The 8981-nt window shown below is 38.0% G+C and overlaps 1 pseudogene; it reads right to left on the reverse strand.

The window, feature by feature from the left end:
• Window positions 1-377: 377 nt before the first annotated feature.
• Window positions 378-594, reverse strand: LOC145297252 (U2 spliceosomal RNA; annotated as a pseudogene).
• Window positions 595-8981: the final 8387 nt, after the last annotated feature.

Genomic DNA, 8981 nt, shown 5'->3' on the forward strand with positions numbered 1-8981 from the left:
AACACAAAAAAAAGAAAGAAAAGAAAACCGGTTTTTATCAAACGAAAATGGAATCATGTCGTCTTTTCTAGGCCGACAATTTTATCGTTACACTTCGTGGAGAATTTTTTTAAATTTCCAAGCTAAGCATATGAACAATCCATAAGACGCTAAAAAATGGAATCCATTGTTAAGTGTAACAATTTTACAAAAATATATTGAAATATTTTTTCTGAAGAAATTGCTTACTAATGTTTACTGAAAAAATTCTCATGCAATTAATATATTTTAAATAAATATATTAATTTATACTAGCGGGACCTGTGAAAATTCCACAGGGGACTCATTCATATGTAATATATTGATGTTGGTATTCTGTAGATGTTCAGTGTAAATGGAGACGCTCTCATATTATTGTACCTATTTACAATGCCTCCCCACGGAACTGAGTTAGACACCAGGGTCGTTTTTTAACGTGGAGAAAAGTTACAAAAATAAAAATTTTTCTCAGTCATGAAGGACTGATCCTCCACCGAAAGACAACAAGCAATGGAAGTACAGCATCTGAAGAACAGATACTAAACTTTGATCTTCACCAAAAGGCCAAGAAACAATCTGATGTTATTGTAGCTTTTTTGTTAACACTGCAACAGTATTTATCTAAGCTAGCACGAACGCCCGGCAAAGCGCAGTCGTAAAGTACGCTTAAATATGATATTTTAATTCTGTCAGATTTCGTACACATTATTATAGAGTTAATGTTATATCGATTTTTACATATTATAAAGTTGCGATTTCAAAAAAAAAAAAAAAAAATACATATATATATATATATATATATATATATATATATATGAATTTAATCGACACCGAAATAAAAAAAAACTTATCAAAAAAATATATGTATATATATATATATATATATATATATATATATATATATATATATATATATATATTAAAGGTCGGTACTACTTGGTGACCAGTAGTCTGAGATGTCGGAAATTCTTCTGTCTCTGTCTGTCCTTGTGGCCATGTCACTAGTAAGGGTGCTGGAGGTAAACGTTTTGTCTGGGCTGACGTTATCCGCCTGATAGTCAGGGACCCGAACCTTGGATTAACCACTAAGGAGGCTGTCCTATCAGCAGGCGCAAAGTACTGGGACTGCTGTATTGCCATTTGGTGAGTGGATCTGGACCATGCAGTAGTCTCTGGTGGGGCCTCTCGATGCCATACTAGTGGGTAATTGTTACGGCTTTACCTTTTCGTGTGCTACAAATAAAAAATTTTTCCTGTCTTTTTCTCTCTTACTTTCCCTCTCTGTACTGCTCTAACCAAGTATGCCGACCTATTCCACAAATCCCAAAACCTCAACATGAAATATCTCCAGAATAAAAACTCGATTAAACCTAGAACCCCATCTTCCAGCGTAGACCCCTACTACCAGGTCTCCTTCTCCAATATCAGGGGTCTACGTTCCAACCTTCCAGAGGTTGAAACCCAATTACAGGAGACGAAACCGGACATATTATTTCTAAGTGAAACTGGAATAGGGCCGACCACTTCCCTAGATGAGTTTATAATTAATGGATACTCCAATTTAACAGCTAAATCTGACACCCAAGATCGCCATGGGCATGGAATATGTGCCTACATTTAGGATGGCTTCCCATGTGGCAGGGATATCTCAAGAGAAGATCCTAATTTACCCTATATGTGCTTCAGGGTTGCACTTGCTAACACCACTGCATTTATATTTGCCCTCTACAGGCCCCACAACAGCGGAGTTACTATCTTTAAGAGCATATCTGAGAAAATAGACCACATACTGTCTTCACATCCCGCGGCTAACATCCACATCTGTGGTGACTTCAACGTCCATAACGTGGAATGGCTGACCCATTCAAATAAGACAGATGATGAGGGGAGGTTTTGTCATGATTTTGCCATTGCTTATGACCTCACTCAGATAGTTCGCGAACCCACCCGTGTGCCCGATACATCCAATCAATATGCAAGCCTCTTAGACCTTTTTCTCTCAACTTCCCCTGAGCTATGTTCATGTACCGTTCATTCTCCTCTAGGATCCTCCGACCACTCCGTCGTATCAGTTAAGATAAAAACGAAATGTAAGAAGCCCCCAGACGTACCCCTCCACCGTACTGTATACCGATACTCTATGGCTGACTGGGATAGCTTCCGTACATTCATATCTGATTTACCTCTGCACTCCATGTTTAAAAAGGAAGTGTCCTCTATAGTATCAGATCAGACCGAATGGTTAATTGTAGGCATAGACCAATTCATACCATCTAAAAAATTCCAACAAAAACCTAACAGCCATCCATGGTTCTCCCCAGAATGTGCTGCTGCTATCGCGCACAGAAATCACTTTTTCCATAGCTACCAACGTAATAGATGCACTGAGACTAAAGCTGCTTTCAGGACTGCCAGCAACCACTGTAAAAGAGTAATAAAAAATGCAAGAGAGCTATATGCCCAGTCTGTTAAATCCAAGGTAGCTGATCAGCGGCTTGGTTCCCACCAGTTTTGGCAAATAACAAATAGGATCCTGAACAGAAGTGTGCGTTCTATCCCAACCATTATCAATGGACCAGAGGTTATCTCGTCAGCGTCAGACAAGGCCAAACTATTTGCCAAGAACTTTGCAGCTAATTCTACCCTATGCGACGAAGGCCATCAACTTCCCATATTTCCTCCTATAACACAGACCAAGCTAGGTAACATACAAATATCCGTGCATGAGGTCGCCAAACTAATAAAAACCCTAGATTCCAGTAAAGCAACTGGCCCTGATGGCATCCCAATTATAGTGTTAAAAAAGCTTCAACCAGAACTTGCTCCCATACTTACGAAACTATTTAAGCGCTGCCTTAAGGAGAAGTGCTTTCCGACCCCCTGGAAGACCTCATCAGTTTCCCCTGTTTTTAAGAATTCAGGTGATAAGTCATCTCCCTCTCAGTACAGACCAATAAGTCTCCTCTGTGTTATGAGTAAGTTGCTGGAATCCATATTAAATAGAGAAATAGTCAACCACCTCAGCAGGAATAACCTTCTTAGTGACACACAATATGGTTTCCGCTCTGCAAGATCTACCGCAGATGTGCTGACGGTTATATCCCACAGGATTAGTGAACCTCTTGACAAAGGCTTCCTTTCTAGGGCAATTGCTCTTGACATATCAAAGGCCTTTGACAAGGTATGGCGTAAGGGTCTACTTCACAAGATTTCCAGCTACGGTATAACTGGAAATGTTTTCTCAATCATTAAATCATTTCTCTCCGATAGGCTTATAAGAGTAGTGGTAGATGGACAAAAATCGGAGGCCTGCAATATAAATGCTGGGGTTCCTCAGGGGTCAATCCTGGGCCCAACTCTCTTCCTGATCTACATCAATGACCTCCCTAAACACATACTTAAATCATTCGTTGACATCTATGCTGATGACACGACCATCTACAGCAACACATCAAAGGCTGTAAATGACAAAGTTCTCTCTGATTCTCTCTCCTCTGATCTCGAGCATGTGGTTCAGTGGGGGAAGATGTGGCTAGTTACCTTTAATACATCCAAAACCAAACTCCTATCCTTACAGCATCAACGCTCTGATCCCCAGCTGGCATCAATTATGATGGATGGCTCTCGTCTGGGTGAGGCCCCGTGTTTTGACAAGCTTCTGGGTTTGACCTTTACTCCTGATCTGAAATGGAACACGTACATCAAGTCTGTTGCCAAGGTCGCTGGAAAGATGGTGGGATCCTTCTACCGCTCCAGAAGATATCTCACTACTGATGCAATTCTCTATCTATATAAAAGCCAAGTACGTCCAAGGATGGAATACTGTTGCCATATCTGGGCAGGAGCTGCCAAAAACAGCCTATCATGCCTTGACAGAGTACAAAATAGACTTCGTGGCTTAGTGGGGGATGCCCTTTTCTCTACCCTGCAACCCCTCTCTCACAGAAGAGACGTTGCGAGCCTATCCTTGTTTTATCGTTATTTTCATGGTAGGTGCTCGTCTGAACTCCAATCCCTGGTCCCCCCTCGCCAATCTTTCACGAAAAACATCCGTCTAGCTGAATCCACTGTGAAAAATTTCCCCCACTCTATATCTGTGCCTAAATCAAAACGCGGATTCCATGAACAAAGCTTCTTTCTTAGAACTGCACGCCTGTGGAACTCTGTTCCGTCTGCCTGCTTCCCTCCGGACTACAACTTGGATGTCTTCAAGTCTAATGTTAAAAAATTCCTAATGAACCGCCCCCCTAATTAAACACTTCATAAAATCTCCACACTAACGTAATGTACTTGCAATAACCCTTATCCCTGAGTGGCTTCCGGGCCTTGATAAGTGGTGATCACTGTGTAAAAAAAAATATATATATATATACATATATATATACATACATATATATATATATATATATATATATATATATATATATATATAACTTGAGTTCTTTCAGCCATAATAGAAATCGAAACCAAAACTTAGGAAGAATTCTTGATAAAATTATTTATAAAAAAAATAGATGATTTATGTGCCATCAGCAATAGTCGAAACCGGAACCAAAACTTATGAAGAATTCTTGATGAAATTATTTATTACAAGAAATAGAAGAAGATAACAATTAAACGACCCGGATGTAAGCGTGACACACAAGCCAAAACACACACGCTATCGTATTAATATATAGATAATATTTTCAAATATTCATTTTTAAATATATTAACTTGTATTTGACAATTGCATTTTAAATGTTAATTCAAGGCATTATATAAAATAAAATTAATCTAATTAAATCCGCAGTAGGTTCTCTACAATGCAATGTAAATTTCAATGAATTGTTGACTTAATTACTTGGCGAGCATTTGAAGCTTACACTCGATGCAGCACGGTAAATTTCTGATTAGAGCAGCTAATCGATCGATTTGATTGAGGGGCATAAGATTACATCGATTCCAATGACAATAAAAGTATTAGAAGTGTGGAATATTAAATCACGTGCACCGTCAGGTATATATATATATAAACTGAAAGCAAGTATAAATATTAATATATATATATATATATATATATGTATATGTATATATATATATATATATATATATATATATATACATATATATATATATATATATGACAATCCTGATCAGATTAAAGAGCTCAGTATCCGAGAACATTTATGTCGACGAGAGTTTTGAATTTTATCTTATCAGGATCCAATATTAGCTCTCTCTCTCTCTCTCTCTCTCTCTCTCTCTCTCTCTCTCTCTCTCTCTCTCTCTCTTTCTCTCTCACACACACACACGCGCGCCCACGCGGACACACATATCTATATAATTATTTTTCTTTACCTACAGAATTTAGTATTTCAGGCTTTCGCAATTCTTAGAGCAGGGGGTGATAATTCCTACCGTTCGGGAGATTAGAACCCAGCCACAAAGCCACCGTTGCTTTTATTTGATTCCATTTACTTCCATTTGCTAAAGTGTTGCATTCGAGTCATTAAACAATTGCCACATTATAAACGCAAAATTCGGGCTCAGACAGTAGACGGTCTAGAGTGTTCAAACAAAGTTGTAAACATTGCATGAACGCTAATTGACTGCTTTTTATTTTTTATTTTTCCAACAGTGCTAAACCTTAGATTGGCTTAATAATCATAATTATAAATCACAGTTGTAAGGGTGCCTGCAAGAGTGTCTATAAGGGTGGGATTTTTGTGGCAAGATTTGCGCAATCAGCAACTGCACTTCTGAGTCGTTGTCAAATACCAGTGGAAAGTGAAGGTTCTGGAGGACTGAAAACAATGCCAAGATGAGCAAAAAGTACATACTGCGCGAGAATTCACAAATGGCGACCCATCCGGTACTAGCCAGATTCAACGTTGCTTAACTTACACACATACGCCCTCAAACACACGCATACATATAATATAATATACTAAAAGTCTGAATTTGTTCGTTACCATCTCAAATTTTAGCGATATGACGTCATTTCTAGCAAACACAAAAGTACACACACACACACACACACACACACACACACACACACACACACATATATATATATATGTATCTGGTAGTTCCACTGGTATTTAACAACGACTCAGAAGTGCAGTTTCTGATTGCGCAAATCTTGCCACAAAAATCCCACCCTTATAGACACTCTTACAGGCACCCTTACAATGGGTAAGTCCGTCAAGACTGAAGGAGGCTACCATGTGTGTGTATGTATATATATATATATATATATATATATATATATATATATATATATATATGAATGGAAATGTATAAAAAAGAATACGAAAAGTATAAAAGCTTATAACTTTTCTTTATTTGTTTTCAATTGGTGACGTGCAGGAATACAAAATAATATGAAAAAAAAAAAGTAAAAATTTTCTTTTTACAAGTACATAATTTTCGACCGATCCTTTAGTCTTCATCAATGTAGTGAAGGTGATGAGCATACACGGGGAAAAGGAAGGAAGAGGAGGAGGAGGAGGAGGAGGAGGAGGAGGAGGAGGAGGAGGAGGTATAGCCAATGAGAAGGTGCCACGTCAGTTTTAAATACATATACATATAAGTGTACACAGTACATATACACATATAAAATAAAAATAAAAAGTAAACAGTAAATAAAAATAAAGAAACAACTGTCCAATATTTTGAATTCCAATCATATTATACTCAAACACACACACACACACACACACACACACATATATATATATATGTGTGTGTGTGTGTGTGTACACATATAATTATATATATATATATATATATAATTATATGTGTGTATATGTATATATTTTTGTTTTCTTCCTTTGAAGATTGTAATGTTGGGTATAGGGAAGCCAAACCAGCTGCTAACATTGCCCTGATTTTTATTGAAACCAACCGAGAGCTCTTTTTAGTATCCTCGCTGTTCCCTTAAGTGCAATTGTCTGGATCTCTTTTGCACTTGGTTCACCAGGAATATTAGTTTGGTATGACTTAAGGTTCTTCTTCAGAAGCCCTGTGGCACCTATGATAACTGGTATGATTGATATCTCCCTAAGATTCCAGTTTCTTTTCATATCATACATGAGACCTTGGTATTTTGTCTGTTTCTCTCTTTCAGCTCTGTTCAGACCGCCATCATTAGGGACACTCACTTCAATCAAGGTTGCAACTCTCTCTGACTTATTCCATATAACTATGTCAGGTTTCACAGCAGCATTTTCAAGGTAGGTGGCTGTAAGGATTACATGGTCGTAATGTATGGTATATAAGTCATTTCCAACTGTTCTTTAAGGTTGATGTTCCCAGGATTTGCTGCTACATTGGACGTTTAATTTGTTACAGATGGTGCAGTGGCTGTACTTACATACTCCATCATGTCACGTGTAGTAGCCATCCCCTAAAAGAACATTGCAACTTGATACTAGATGACTCACACTTTCCAATTCCGTGTGGTAGAATCTACATTTGTTGTCATTAGTTAGACCTGCAATCATCTTGAATGCATTAGTCATCCCTGGTCTTGAGCAGCCATTATAACCCTTTCCTGATCATCATGGAGGAATCCCCTTTTGAGCCAGTCCAAGGAACCTTCTTTGTCTATGTATTCCTAAGAGAGTTCCCCCAGAAAATACTTTGCACGCTGATATTGGTCCCACTCTTTAAGGGTCATCTTTTGGAAGGTTTCACGTGTCCAATATGTTGGAAATACTTCAGAGCTCGAGTCAGTGGAGGTACTTGCATACTCCATCATGTCTCGTTGTATAGTAGCCGTATATATGTGTGTGTATGTGTATGTATATGTGTGTTTGTGTGTGTATGTGTGTGTATATGTGTGTATGTGTGTATGTGTGTATATGTGTGTATGTGTGTATATGTGTGTATATGTGTGTATGTGTGTGTATGTGTGTGTATATGTGTGTATGTGTGTGTATGTGTGTATGTGTGTGTATGTGTGTATGTGTGTGTATATGTGTGTATGTGTGTATGTGTGTGTATATGTGTGTATATGTGTGTATGTGTGTGTATGTGTGTATGTGTGTGTATGTGTGTATGTGTGTGTATGTGTGTGTATGTGTGTGTATATGTGTGTATGTGTGTGTATGCGTGTGTATGTGTGTGTGTATGTGTGTGTATGTGGTGTAAAGTAAATCAGCGCAATTGCATGACAATTTTCTATAAAAATTTACAGAAAAAAACATATATGTAATTTATACGGCGTTTCAGTAAAATATGTTATTGCCTTCTGCTTGTTGACGTGATATGTTCTTTCCCAGTGAACATCGTTGACTTCTAAACCTTTTTTATTATCTGAATTTTTTTTTATTTTCTTAAGAAGATATGCAGCTTAACGAACCGTCACATCTATTGGATAAGGACTAGTTCACATATACGGATTTGACTAGTCATTGCGTCCTTCAAATAATTAAGCAAATGCCTACATGGAGAAAACTTGAATGTGTACTAGAGAGAACTTAAAGCCTACTGTACAGAACAAAGATGCCTACTAGAAACCGCCCCCGAGTATGTAATGTCTCTCTTTGCTAGGGTTTGCTAGGGTTTGCTAGGACAACCTGGCATGAGGATACTTTCCTCTATAAATAAACCCTGACTTAATTATCAAAATCACATAGTATTCGACACACAAAGAAGATCTCTTCAACACTAGCTTTTACGAGAAATGGTGCACCTTCTCCAAGTGATGTTACTTGAAGTAACAGCACGAAGCTGGGTACTCGCTGCTCAACTCCCTACATAGTATCCCTGCAAATTGTTTCCCCGTTAGTAGCCCCCTACATAAAACTGGCACTGTGGCTTGTTTGGGGTGAAAATGGAATAACAATGATAAAACGAAATCCACCAGACTAGATGAATTCTTGTCCTGGGATTTAGTAATACCAACAGTTCACAAGAAAGACATACTATAACAAATTGAAATGGTTCATTGGGGAGACGAAACTTGTTCAAACTTC

The sequence above is a fragment of the Euprymna scolopes genome, chromosome 17 (genome assembly GCF_053919585.1).
Source record: "Euprymna scolopes isolate OS-2025 chromosome 17, ASM5391958v1, whole genome shotgun sequence".
NCBI lineage: Eukaryota > Metazoa > Mollusca > Cephalopoda > Sepiida > Sepiolidae > Euprymna > Euprymna scolopes.